This window comes from Trachypithecus francoisi, unplaced genomic scaffold, assembly GCF_009764315.1.
Source record: "Trachypithecus francoisi isolate TF-2019V2 unplaced genomic scaffold, Tfra_2.0 Contig01579, whole genome shotgun sequence".
NCBI lineage: Eukaryota > Metazoa > Chordata > Mammalia > Primates > Cercopithecidae > Trachypithecus > Trachypithecus francoisi.
In genome coordinates this window covers 7,483,424-7,498,012 of record NW_022681442.1, presented here as the reverse complement: position 1 = coordinate 7,498,012, position 14,589 = coordinate 7,483,424, and the positions used below count along the sequence as shown (strand labels likewise).

Sequence of the window (14,589 nt, the reverse complement as noted above, 5' to 3'; positions counted from 1 at the left end):
GCTCAAGCCATTCTCCCAAAGTGCTGGGATTATGGGCATGAGCCACTGTGCCCAGCCCCTGATTAATTTTATAAACGAGATAAGGGCGGTTTTACCCAAGTTAACTTCAGAGAAGAGCAGAACTTTCAATGGAAATTTTAAACAAGTAGAATCAATATCCTGAGGCAGTTCTTCAAAGAATTATAACAGAAGATGAAGCATGGCTTTACTAGTGTGATCCTGAAGACCAGGCACAATCAAAGCAATGGCTACAAAGGAGTCAAAGCAAAACAGACTAATCAAGGGCAAAGGTCACAGCCATATGTTTGGGGATGCTCAAGGCATTTAGTTTGTTGATTTTCTGGAGGACTAAAGAATGATAACATTTGCTTATTATGGGAGTGTTCTCAAAAAAGTTAGCCAAAGCTTTAACAGAAAATCTCCCAGGTAATCTTCACCAGAATCCTTCACCACAAGAATGTTCCTGCTCATTCCTCTTGTCAGATAAGGGCTTTTATGAGAGTTTCAATGAGAAATCATTAGGCATGCACCTTACAGGCCTGATTTGGCTTCCTTCTGCTGTCTTTTTGTTTCTTTATCTTAAAATAATAATTTTACAGAATCTTTTTGTTTCTTTCTGTTTCTTAATCTTAAAAAATAATAATTTTTGGCCGGGCGCGGTGGCTCAAGCCTGTAATCCCAGCACTTTGGGAGGCCGAGACGGGTGGATCACGAGGTCAGGAGATCGAGACCATCCTGGCTAACACGGTGAAACCCCGTCTCTACTAAAAATACAAAAAACTAGCCGGGCGAGGTGGCGGGCGCCTGTAGTCCCAGCTACTCCGGAGGCTGAGGCGGGAGAATGGCGTGAACCCGGGAGGCGGAGCTTGCAGTGAGCTGAGATCCGGCCACTGCACTCCAGCCTGGGTGACAGAGCAAGACTCCGTCTCAAAAAAAAAAAAAAAAAAAAAAAAAAAAAAATAATTTTTATGTCATTTTTTTTGAGACAGAGTCTTACTCTGTCATTCGGGCTGGAGTGCAGTGGCATGATCTCAGCTCACTGCAACCTCTGCCTACTAGGTTCAAGCAATTCTCGTGCCTCAACCTCCCAAGTAGCTGGGATTACAGGTGTGCACCATTATGCCCAGCTAATTTTTGTATTTTTGGTAGAGAAGAGCTTTCCCCTTGTTGGCCAGGCTGGTCCCCAACTCCTGACCTCAAGTGATCTGCCCACCTTGGCCTCCCAAAGTGCTGGGATTACAGACATGAGCCACTGCACCCATCCTTAATCTTAAAAAAATCTTTAAATGGCACCCATTTTCCTTTAGTTAATAACATAACAAAGACTACATTGACACAGTTAAATTCCCAGGACCCTCAGTTCTTTAAGAACGGAATAAATGGCTGGTATCATCCTGTATTAGTCCATTCTCACACTGCTATTTATTAGAAAAGGGGTTTAATTGGCTCATGATTCTGCAGGCTGTGTAGGAACCACAGCAGTATCTGCTTCTGGGAAGGCCTTGGGAAGCTTTTACTCGTGGCAGAAGGCAAAGTGAGAGTAGGTGTCTTACATGGCAAGAGCAGGAGGGACGGTGGGGGTGGGCAGGAGGTGCTATACGCTTTTAAACAGTCAGATCTCACAAGAACTCACTGTCATGAGGACAGCATCTAGTGCTGTCTTCAGGGATAGTGCTAAACATTCATGAGAAATGGACCCCTGTGACCCAATCACCTCCCACCAGGCCCCACCGTCAACACTAGAGATTACAGTTGAACATGGAATTTGGGTGGGGACACAGATCCAAACCATATCACATCTCTTAGAAAAATGTCTTGAAGTTAACGGAGCTTATGTTGAAAGATCAAGTTTATGCTTTAAACTTGTATCTTTTAATTCCATTTTTACCTAACTTTTCGAAGGCCCCTTGTATTGTTAACTAGAGTCACCCTCCTGTGTGATAGAACACACCATAACTTATTTCTTCTATCTAACTGTAATTTTGTACCCATTGACCAATCTCTTCTCATCCCCTCCTCCCTCTAAGCTTCTCCACCCTCTGGTAACTTCTATTCTACTCTGTACTTCTACGAGATCAGCTTTTTCAGATTCCCCAAATGAGCAAGATCATGTGGTATTTATGTTTCTGAGCTTGGCTTATTTCACTTAACATAATGTCCTACAGGTTCATCCATCTTGCAGAAAATAACAAGACTCAATTCTTTTTATGGCTGAATACAATTCCATTGTGTATAGGTACCTAATTTTCTTTATCCATTCATTCACTAAGGGACACTTAGATTGCTTCCATATCTTCACTATTGTGAATAGTGTTGCAATCAACATGGGGGTGCAGGTGTCTCTGTGACATACTGGCTTCATTTCCTTTAGATAGATACAGTATACCCAGTAGTGAGATTGCTGGATCATACGGTAGTTCTATTTTTAATTTTTTGAGGAACCTCCATACTGTTTTCCATAACAGCTGTACTAGTTTACATTCCCAACTGTATATAAGGTGATATGGTTTAGCTCTGTGTCCCCACCCAAATCTCATATTGAATTGTAATAATCCCCGTGTTTCATGGGAGGGGCCCAGAGGAAGGTAATTGAATCATGAGAGTGGGTTTTTCCCATTGCTATTCTCATGATAGTGAGTAAGTCTCATGAGATCTGATGGTTGTATAAAAGGGCAGTTCCCCTGCACAAGCCCTCTTGCCTGTATGACTGCCACGTAAGACATGTCTTGCTTCCCTTTCACCTTTCACCATGATTGTGAGGCCCCTGCAGCCATGTGGAACTGTGAGTTAATTAAACCTCTTTCCTTGATAAATTACTCAGTCTCAGGTGTGTATTAGCCACGTAAGAAGAGACTAATACATAAGGGTTCCCATTTCTTCACATCTTTGCCAGCATTTGTTTTGTTTTTTGTCTTTTTGGTAATAACCATTCTACTTGGGGTGAGGTAACATCTCATTAAGGTTTTTATTTGCATTTCCCTCATGATTAGTGATGTTCAACATTTTTTTACATACATGTTGGCAATGTTTATGTATTCTTTAAATATCTGTTCAGATCTTTTGCCCATTTTAAAATTCAATTATTTCGTTTTTTGTTATTGAGTTGTTTGAGTTCTTTATGTATTCTGGATATCAGCCCCTTGTCAGATGCATAGTTTGCAAATATTTTCTCCTATTCTATAGATTGTCTCTTCACTCTGTTGATTGTTTCCTTTGTTGTACAAATGCCTTTTAGTTTGCTATAATACCATTTGTCTGTTTTTGCTTTTGTTGCCTATGCTTTTAAGCATAGGCAACAAAAAATCCTCGCCCAGGCCTATGTCCTAAAACATTTCCCCTACGTTTTCTTCTAGTGGTTTTATAGTTTCAGGTCTTACATGTAACTCTTCAATCCATTTTGAGTTGATTTTTTTTTAATATGGTGAAAGAAAGTGGTAGAGTTTATTCTGCTGAGTGTCGATATGTAGTTTTCTCAACCACTTGCTCAAGAGGCTGTCCTTTCTCCCCGTGTGTGTTCTTGATACCTTTGTCAGAAAAATCAGTTGCATGCATTTATTTCTGGGTTCTCCATTCTCTCACATTGGTCTATGTGTCTTGTTTTTATGCTAATATCATGTTAATTTTGGTTACTATAGCTTTGTAGTATATCTTAAAGTTAGGTAGTTTAATGCCTCCAGCTTTGTTCTTTTTGCTTAAGATTGCTTTGGTTATTTGAGGTTTTTTATGGTTTGATACATATTTTAGGATTGTTTTTTCTATTTTTGTGAAGCATGTTAATTTTTTTGATAGGGATTACATTGAAATTCTAGATCACTTTGTGTAGTATGAACATTTTAACAATATTAATTCCTCTAACCCATGAACATAAAATATCTTTCCATTTATTTGTGTCCTCTTCAGTTCATTTCATTGCTATTGCTATTTTATAGTTTTCACTGTAGAGATATTTCACCACCACTTTGATTCAATTTATACTTGGTTTGTTGTTGTTGTAGTTGTTGTTGTTGTTGTTTTTGAGAGTCTCACTCTATCTCCCAGGCTGGAGGGGAGAGGCACTATCTCATCCACTACAACCTCTGCCTCCCGCAGTCAAGCAATTCTCCTGCCTCAGCCCCCCAAGTAGCTGGGATTACAGGTGCACACCACCACGCCCACCTAGTTTTTGTATTTTTAGTAGAGAATGGGTTTCATCATGGGGCCAGGCTGATCTTAAACTCCTGACATCAGGCAATCCTCCTGCCTCGGCCTCCCAAAGTGCTGGGATTATAGGCGTGAGCCACCATGCCTAGCCCAGGAATTGCTTTCTTGATTTCTTTTTCAGATGGTTTGCTGTTGATGTATGGAAATAGTACTGATTTCTGTATGTTGATTTTGTATCATGCAACTTTACTGAATTTATTAATTCTAACAGTTTTTTGGGTATTTTTGTGTTTATTTTTTGGTGGAGGCTTTAGATCATGTTATCAGCAGACAGGGAAAAATTGACTTCTTTCTTTCCGATTTCTCTCTCTTACCTAATTGCCATGGCAGGGACTTCCAGGACTATGTTGAATACAAGTGGTGAAAGCAGGCATCCTTGTCTTATTCTAGATTTTAGAGAAAAAACTTTCAACTTTTTCTTATCCAGTATGATACTAGCTGTGGGTTTGTCATATATGTCCTTTATTGTGTTGAGATATGTTCCTTTCCTACCTCATTTGTTGATGGTTTTCATCATAAAGGGATGTTACCTTTAGTCAAATCCTTTTTTTGACGTTGATTGAGATGATCATATGGCTTTTGTCCTTGCAGAGTCTCATAGGAGTCCTCAGTGAAATGCAAGACAGTGCAAGGGCTTCCTGACAGCATCTATCCATCCAGGCCAAGGCAGACTGCCCCTCTCACAGCTGGATGGGGACACAGATCGAGTTCTGGCAACTGAAATGTGAGTGGACTTAAATGGGTAACTTCTCAGCTAAGGCAATGGTAGCTCCCTCTTCTGGTGCATGGGCTGAGAGGGCCACGTGTTCCAGGAGGCACAGCCACCGGTTGGTGAGGGGCTGTGATATGTGAACAAGCATGGGCTTGAGGGACTGGGGAAAGGGAGCTATTAAGAAGTGCAGGCCAGGCATGATGGCTCATGTCTGTAATCCCAGCACTTTGGGAGGCTGAGACGGGAGGATCACTTTAGGTCAGGAGTTCGAGACCAGCCTGACCAACATGGTGAACCCTCGTCTCTACTAAAAATACAAAAATTAGCTGGGTGTGGTGGCACACGCCTATAATCCCAGCTACTTGGGAGGCTGAGGCAGGAGAACCACTTGAATCCGGAAGATGGAGGTTGCAGTGCGCAGAGATCAGCCATTTCACTCCAGCCTGGGCGACAGAGGGAGACTCCATCTCAAAAAAAACAAAAACAAAAACAAAAAAATGCAGCGATTAAGAGGCGCGGTGGCTCAAGCCTGTAATCCCAGCACTTTGGGAGGCCGAGACGGGCGGATCACGAGGTCAGAAGATCGAGACCATCCTGGCTAACACGGTGAAACCCCGTCTCTACTAAAAAACACAAAAAACTAGCCGGGCGAGGTGGCGGGTGCCTGTAGTCCCAGCTACCCGGAAGGCTGAGGTAGGAGAATGGCGTGAACCCGGGAGGTGGAGCTTGCAGTGAGCTGAGATCCGGCCACTGCACTCCAGCCTGGGCGACAGAGCGAGACTCCGTCTCAAAAAAAAAGAATGAAGACATTGGCGTGCAGGCGAGGCTCAGAGCGCGAGGACCCAGCAGGTCAGCGGGTTCGCGAGCCGCGGGGAGGCACCGGGGCTGCAGCGGAGGAGGAGGTGGTGGCGGCGAAGGCTGGTACTGGACCCGGCGGGAAGAACGAGGTGGAGGCTGCAGCGGTGGCGACAGCTGTCCCCGCGGCGACGGTGCCCGCGACGGCGGCAGGGGTGGAAGCGGTGGTAGCAATGGTGGTACCGGTGCCCGCGGGGGAGCTGCAGAAAGCAGGTGGCGGGGCGGGCGGCTGCGGCGGGAGCAGAGCCGCCTTGAATCCCGCTGCCAGGGTCCCCGCACCCCGGGCAACCCGGCGACGGCGGCCTCGGGAACCCCCGCCCCCACCCCTCCCCCCGTCCGGCCGGCCCGGAGTCAGGCAGACGGGCCGGTGCTGGCAATCCGAGTCCTGCGCACTGTCAAATGGTTCAGCGTCCGGAGTGGTTACGGATTCATCAACCGGAATGACACCAAGGAAGATGTCTTTGTTCACCAGATAGCTGTTAACAACCCCAGGAAGTTTCTGCGCAGGGCTGGAGATGGGGAGACTGTGGAATTTGATGTCGTGGAAGGAGAGAAGGGCGCAGAAGCCACTAATGTAACTGGGCCCTGGGTGGGGGTGTGCCCGTGAAGGGCAGTCGTTATGCCCCCAACCGATGTAGGTTCCGCCGATTCATCCCCAGCCTCCCTCAGTTGCCCCACCACCCATGGTGGCAGAGATCCCCTCCGGGGACAGAACCTGGCAGCGAAGGTGAGTGGGCCGAAGACTCCGGGCAGCGGCCCAGATGAGGGCGCCCCCCACCCTTCTTCCACCGACGGAGGTTTGTGCGAGGCCCCCGGCCCCCCAACCAGCTGCAGCCTATAGAGGGCACTGAGGGGGTAGAACCCAAAGAAGACAGCCCCATTGGAGGGGCACTAACAGCAGGGAGATGAGCGGGTCCCCCCACCCCGCGCAGATTCCGGCCCAGATACCTAAGGCCTTTCCGCCCAGGCCACCCCAGCAGCCTACCACGGAAGGTGGGGACGGTGAGACCAAGCCCAGCCAAGGAAATTATTTTTTTTTTAAATGTAATAGATAAATAATAAAAAAGAATGAAGACATTTATGCGGCCAATAAACATATGAAAACAAAGCTCATTATCACTGGTCATCTGAGAAATGCAAATCAAAACCACAATGAGATACCATCTCATGCCACTTAGAATGGCAATTATTAAAAAGTAAGGAAATGACAGACACTGGCGAGGCTGTGGAGAAATAGGAACGCTTTTACACTGTTGGTAATAGTGTAAATTAGTTCAACCATTGTGGAAGACAGTGTGGTGATTCCTCTAGAACCACAAATACCGTTTGACACAGCAATCCTATTACTGGGTATATACCCAAAGGATTATAAATCATTCTACTATAAAGACACATGCACACATATGCTTACCGCAGCATTGTTTACAATAGCAAAGACTTGGAACCAACCCAAATGTCCATCAATGATAGACCGGATAAAGAAAATGTGGCACATATACACCATGGAATACTATATGGCCATAAAAAAGGATGAGTTCATGTCCTTTGCAGGGATGTGGATAAAGCCGGAAGCCATCATTCTCAGCAAACTTAACATAGGAACAGAAAACCAAACACAGCATGTTCTCACTCATAAGCGGGAGTTGAACAACAAGAACACATGGATGCAGGGAGGGGAACATCACACAGCGGGGCCTGTTGGAGGGTGGGGTCTAGGGGAGGGAGAGCTTTAGTACAAATACCTAATGCAGGTGGAGCTGAAAACCTAAATGACAGTTTGATAGCTGCAGCAAACCACCATGGCACATGTATACCTATGTAACAAACCTTCATATTCTGTACATGTATCCCAGAACTTAAAGTAAAATTTAAAAACAAAAAAAAGTTAAGCCAAGGGTCACAGATTGGATATTCTAAGTGTGTCTTTTAGGCAGAGCAGGGCCTGTGGATTTATCTGTGTTATCTCAGCTTTTCATCGAGACTGTGGACACTCCTAAGCCTGCACAGTAGCGGCTTCTTCTCCAGACCCTCTGTCCCTCGGAATGCCAACCCCAGCCCTAGCCCAATCCAGCAAATCTCCTTCACTGCCAGAGGAGTGAGAGCAAATGGACAGGAGGAGAGAGAAAGCGAGTAAAGGAGAGGAGAGAGCAGAAAGGACTCAAAGGCAAAGTGAACAGGGAAAGGGAAGGTCAGGGCCAAGCAGGATGAGCACCTGGGTCCAAGATGGAAATCCCAGACCTCAGCATGTTGAACAAAGCCTGGGAAGGTGCTCAGATAACACAGGGAGGCCCTGGGAATAGGGCCAGGGGTGTCGGAGCCCAGCAGCCCCTGGACCTGTTCCATCCTGTTCCATCTAGGAACAGAATGGTTCGGGGAACAGAGAGACGCAGAGCCTGCCTGCATAGGACTGCGAAGACACAGACGCAAGGCTTAAGGAGAGAAGAGACACAGAGAGGAGACGGGAGAGGCCAGGGAAGACAGAATGCTGGGGAGAAGTGGAGAAGGCAGAGGCAGGCAACGGTGAAAAAGGATAGCAGCCCTGGTGTGTTTGCAGACAGGCCTCTGATCCTGCTTCCAGGAACGCCTCATCACTATCACGCCCATTTCCAAGGCCTCCCTGGGAACAGTGATGGCTCCTTCGGAGGCCCTCCTCAATCATCCACAGTCCTAGGAGGGGGCTTGAGGCCAAAGTATAGCTGGCTCAGGACAGGATTTTGTAAGGGTTCAGGAGAGAGGGTTGGGAAAGGGCAACTGTCCCAGGGTGGAAGGACTAGGAGGGCAGAAAGGTGGGGAGGTGTCTGCGCCCCTATCACTTCCAGCGGAACTGCTGAGCAGACTCCTCAGAGGCCGTGGGAAAAGCCCACAGACGGAGGAGCAGGTGGGTGCACCTCTGGGGGGCCGCCACATCTACTTCCCCGCAACTGGGCGTCTTCAGAACCACGCTCTTGATTGGCAGAGCTGCGACCCAGTCTTTCACCCTCCAACGCCCTCATCCTTGGTGTCGGGAGCTCCCTAGCCGGGTGAGAGGTGAGCCACGAAGCCTGGGGAGTGTCCAGCAGATAGCCTCTCCCCGGAAAGCCGGGAGGGAAAGGCTTCCTGGCTGCAGTGTCCACATTGGCCACCAGGGGACAGCGCAGGACTGCCTTTTGGCGCTTCCTGGTCTCCAGTGAGCTGGTCTGCAGAACCCCAGGGGCGTGGGGACCGGGCTGCCAGTCCCGGCCCCCGCCCCCTTCCACACCCTTCGCACAGCTCCTCTGCAAAACGCCTTAGGAATTCAAGCAGCTTGGGGAAAGTGGCGAGTTTTCAAAAGGCAATAAAGAGGGAGATCTGAAAGGGCTCCTTGAAATCCTCCGTATTCCCACCCCGTTCAGAGACTGGGGAAACTGAGGCTCAGAGAGGTTAAATCGCTTGCCTAAGATCGTCCAACTCTTTCTCTGGCGCCCCTAGTTCGGTTCTCTCTCGGGACATCCGCTACCTCCGCCTCAGGAACATCGCTACACTGCGGGATATCTGGGGATAGGGATGGAGGAATCCAGGCAGCCATCATGGAGGAAGCAGCAGCACTTGAACTTGGCCTTGGGGTGGGGTAAGAGACAGACTCGCTTGAACAGTGTGAGGGTGGGCACTCCTGGTGGAGTCACGGCGTGGGAAAAGGCAGGAGGCAGAGGGCTGGGGCCCCGGGAGGCGAGTGCTTTCTTAGGGGAAGTAGGAAGATAGCGGGGATAGAAAGTGTGCCCATGTCCCGAGGTCCTTGCAGGCTGCCCGGGTCTCTGCCTTTAGAATTGCGGGGTGGCTCGGCCCAGGAATTTTCCTGAATTCCATTATGCTGAAAGCGCAGAGTATGGCAGGAGATCTCCCGATTATCTCATGTGGAAGTGGGAGTAAGCAAATGGTCTCCCCCGCCACTGGGGCACCGGCCAGCTGCCCCTCCGCGGCCGGGAGCCCAGCCCTGAGGAAGAGAGCGGCCACGCCCCATTCCTCCACCGTGACTCGAACCTTCAGCTGCTGGAGCTCTTCGCCACTGGGGCTCCGTATTGACCTCAGAATTGGCCGTGTCTGGGTCAGCCCGAGGTTCCTGGGCTCTGAGCAAGGGGCAGCCTGTGAGGTGGAAGGGCCCAGGGCACAACCGGTCCCATCTGCTCAACTGCGCCTGCAAAGCCATGGGGCTTCTCCCAGGGCCAGCAGCGCACTCAGCTCGGCTCTGGCCTGCAGGGAGATGTGGGACAGGGAGGGGATGCAGTGAGGGCAGCGGTGGAGCCCAGGACGGAGTTTCTGCCCCCTGGGAGTCTGCGCACACAGTGGGGCGCAGGGGAGGAGGCCCTGCTGTCCTGGCATTGCTGTTGCTTCCACTGCTTTTGCTTCCACAACCTGAATATGGCACCCAACCCTGACCTCAGCCCTCCCTACTTGCAGCGGCTCGGCCTGGTCTCCCAGCCCCAGACCATGTCCGAAGTCTACACGGTTCCACCACCTCCTTGGAAACCCTTTTCAGAGACTCCGAGTTGAGAAGCTGAGGCTGAGATTCGAGCTCTGGAGACCAGCAGACCTGAGACCAAGGACCACCTCTTCTCCTTACTAGCTGAGGGGCCTGAGCCCGTCTGAGCCTCAATTCTCCCACCTTTATAATGATGAAACCAGAATAAAGATAAAACCTCCTCCCGGGGTTGCAGTGAGGATCTGAGACAGGAGGAGACGCCCCAGCACAGGGCCTGGTGCTCACCTGTGTTCAATCATAGCTGGCCTGCTATGACCGTTTTCATCCCCTTTACCATGGATGGCCTCTCATCTGGCCCTTGCGGGTGACAGGTGTGTCCATATCCCCTAGACATCCTGGGCGTGCTGCTGAGCATGCCCTGGGCTTTTAGTAAGCTCCTGGCTTTCAGCCATTTGGCAAAACACCCTCCAGCTGATCTTGTATTTACAAGTCAATTGTGTTTGCCCCAAGCCTTTTTCATGCCAGCTGTTCTTGATATTATGAATGCATAGGTTAATTAAATATCATATAAGCTAGAGCGTTTTCAGACTAGTTGGGTTTGTTTGTTTTCAGAGATGGGTGTTGCTCTGTCCTCCAGGCTGGAGTGCAGTGGCGTGATCACAGCTCACTGCTGCTTGAAATTTGGGGGCTTAAGCAATCCTCCCACCTCAGCCTCCCAAGTAGCTGGGACCACAGGTGTGTGCCACCACATTCTGCTAATATCTATTTATTTATTTGTTTACTTTGTAGAGACGGGGTCTCACCATCTTGCCCAGGTTGGTCTCAAACTCCTGGGGTCAAGGGATCCTTCAGCCTGAGCCTCCCAAAATGCTGGGATTAAAGGTGTGAGCCACCGTACCCAACCTCAAACTTTAAAGATTCCTTTATACTCTTAAAAATCATTGAAGATCCCAAATAGCTTTTGTTTATGCGGCTTGCATTGATTGATATTTACCATATTCGAAATTAAAGACGAGAGACTTTCAAAGCACAGGAATACACAAGCACGCATTCCATCGGCTGTCAGAGGGCAGGGCTGGGGCCTCTGGAGGTCTTTATTTGCACCTTCTGGAGAAAATGAGAGCATCAAGGGCACACAACATCTTAGTTTGACCAAGAAAAGAGTTTGGACTCTGGATTCCCTGAAAGGGTTGCAAGTGGTCCCTGGGCCACTCTCGGAGAGCCACTGATGGAAGCTGATGAAATATGAATGCAGAAAGAGAGCTGGTCCCTGAACGCCAGGCTGGAAGCTTTGGAAAGTCCCAGCACAGATGAAGGTAATGATTTGGGGAAAATAGTCACACGAATAATGAAGGACTCCGCCTCGAGATTGCCTTGTAAGTGCCTTCCAGTTCTCACGTCCCTTTAGAAACACTGAAACCAGAAATCAGTGCTGATTCACTGCGCTGTGGTTTCTGCCACAGAGATGACCCAGAGCTCCAGTCAGTGGGCTCATGCTCAGAGAAAACGTTTTGGCCCCATACCAAAAGGCAGACAAATAGATGTGCTGTACTTTACATATTTTAAGTAAAAATAAAATGTTTAAGAAATGTCTATGTGGTTAAGTAGGACTTCCCCACCCATCTAACTTGCCCAGCTAACGCTGCAATTACAGATGTTGCAAGAACGTTGACCCAACCCAGCCTTCCCCTACTATGGTAAATGCCCCCCACCCCTCCACCCTCAGGCTGGACACCAGCTCCAAGTCTAATCCTTGCCTTTGACCATTTGGGGCTTGACTTTGCCTTTGACCTTGCCTCCATGGCCTGCCACATCCTTCAGTTAGTCACAAGCACGAGATGAGTCAGATTTGGTGGGTTCCTATACTGGGTCCAGTACTAACTGTGTGACCAGTCACCTAACCTCCCTGAGCCCTAGCTTCCTTTTCTGTAAAACGGGGAGTTACACATAAGCATGCATATACCCGAGCTCTGTGGGTGCCGTCAGTAGTGATGTCACCATCCCACTGGAACAGTGCCTTTGAAATGGTCCTTCCACCATGCTTCCTACTCCTAGCCCCTGTGATCACTCACTTGGACCATAAAAGCCTCAGCCTTGGCCTTTCCATTTCCAGGCACTTCTACCTGCTCCAAATTAATGACCTAAATCCCTGCTCTAACCAAGTAATTCCTCTGCTCAGAAAATGTCAGTGTGGGAAGCTCAATACACCACTAGTTCAACCAAAGGCATTTACCCTGAGACCCAAATCCTCTTTGACCCGGTGCCCACTTACCTGGGTGGCTTCACCTCCTACTGCTACAATGGTGCCTGAGGACCATTGCCGAGGTGACCTGCCCCAACCTCCAGAGGCCAGATGCCATGTGGAGGGTATTACATGTGTGAACCCTGAATATCACCATAAAGGCCTGAGTCTGAGTGCATCCCCATTCTGCAGATAAGAAAACAAAGGCTCAAGAGCATCAAGTCCTTTGCCTAAGGTCACACAGAGGACAGTGGCAGAGCCAGGATTGTAGCCCAGGTCTCCCTGACTCCAAAGCCCAGAATGTTCGAATGCTCCTTTCTGGAGGCACTGAGACCTTCCCTGCTCTTGTGCCTTCCCTGTTCCCTGCCCCTGCTCACCCCAGCCCCTCCTCTCGGCATGCCTGCCCACCTTTCTAGATCCTGCCAGTCTTCGGGGCTCAACACCACCTCTTTCCTGATGCACAGCCCCCATGCACCCTGCAGACCTCTCCTCTGCTGGAGGTTCTGACATTTGCACAGGGCCTGCATTCTCCTAGGCTCTCCCTGTTCCTTCCTTAGGAAAGTGAGTCTGGCCCCTACAGTGAGATCCTCTTTCCCTGCTTCACATTCTAGAGCAGCGGGCCCCAACCTTTTTGGCACCAGGGACCAGTTTCATGAAAGACAGTTTTTCCACAGTTGGGCGGGGGGATGGTTTGGGATGATTCAAGCTCATTACATGTATTGTGCACTTCATTTCTATTATTACGCTGAAATATATAATGAAATAATTCTACAACTCACCATCATGTAGAATCAGTGGGAGCCCTGAACTTGTTCTCCTGCAACTAGATGGTCCCATCTGGGGGTGATGGGAGACAACAACAGATCTTCTGTTGTTAGATTCTCATAAGGAACGTGCCACCTAGAACCCTGACATGAACAGTTCACAATAGGGTTGGAGCTCCTATGAGAATCGAATGTTACCACTAGGAGGTGGACCTCAGGAGGTAATGCAAGCGATGGGGAGCGGCTGTAATAGAAATGAAGCTGTGCTTCTCACCTCCTGCTGTGTAGCCCGGCTCCTAACAGGCCATGGACTGCTACTGGCCCATGCCTGAGGGGTGGGGGGTTGCTTGCTCTACAGCATCATCACACATGTCTTTTTGCTCCATCTAAGTTTGTTGAGTATTCTGTGCAGTCACTGATCCAGGCTCTGAGACTGCAGCCATGAACAGCGTTCCCACCTCAAGGAGCAGAGGTCCCTGATAGGTAGAGAGCTGCTGAAGCAGCAGCAGACACACAGATGGTCCAGTCTCCGATGACAGCTATGAGGCAAGTGCTCTCAGCAAATCAAGCGGGGAGCCTGGCACGTGCAGGAGAGGTATTATTTTGTGTAAGTGGCCAGGGAAGGGACCATAGTAAGTCAAGGCACCGGCCTGGCCAGGGCCAGGGAAGGGACCATAGTGAGGCAAAGGTGCCGGCCTGGTCAGGGTCAGGGAAGGGTGTGCCAGGCAGGGCACCCCAGGGGCACAGGCCAGTACAGGGAAGGGCTTGGTGCGCTGAGCATGGCGGTGAGATCAGCATGGCCAGAGCTGAGGTGAGTGCGGGCAGCTGAGGTCTCAGAGGTCAGCAGGGCAGGGTCAGGGAGGGCCTCAAGGGCCATGAGCAGGTCTTGGCCTCTGATCCTAGGTGTGCTGGGGAAGAGAGTGACATGGTTTGAAGGACTGCAGGGAAAAGTGACAGTGGACGTGCCAGGCTCTCACCACCATGCTGGAGTGCTGCGGGGGTGGGGGTGTCGAAGCATAGGGTTTCACTGTTATTCGGGTCAAGTGAGACCAACAGCTCAGAAGATTGTCTTTGGCTGGGCTCAGTGGCTCATGCCTGTAATCCCAGCACTTTGAGGAGCTGAGGTGGGCAGATTGCTTGAGCCCAGGAGTTCAAGACCATCCTGGGCAACATAGCAAAACCCTATCACTACAAAAAAATACACAAAGTTAGCTGGGCATGATAGCAGGTGCCTGTAGTCCCAGCTACTCAGGAGGCTGAGGTGGGAGGATCACCTAAGCCCTGGAGGTTGAGGCTGCAGTGAGCCGAGATGGCACCACTGCACTCTAGCCAGCCTGGGCATCAGAGTGAGACCCTGTCTCAAAAAAAAAAAAAAAAAAAA

General features: G+C 49.4%; 1 pseudogene; it reads left to right on the top strand.

The window, feature by feature from the left end:
* The first annotated feature begins 5,712 nt into the window (after positions 1–5,712).
* On the top strand, positions 5,713–6,822 carry LOC117069818 (annotated as a pseudogene).
* The last annotated feature ends 7,767 nt before the right edge of the window (positions 6,823–14,589 follow it).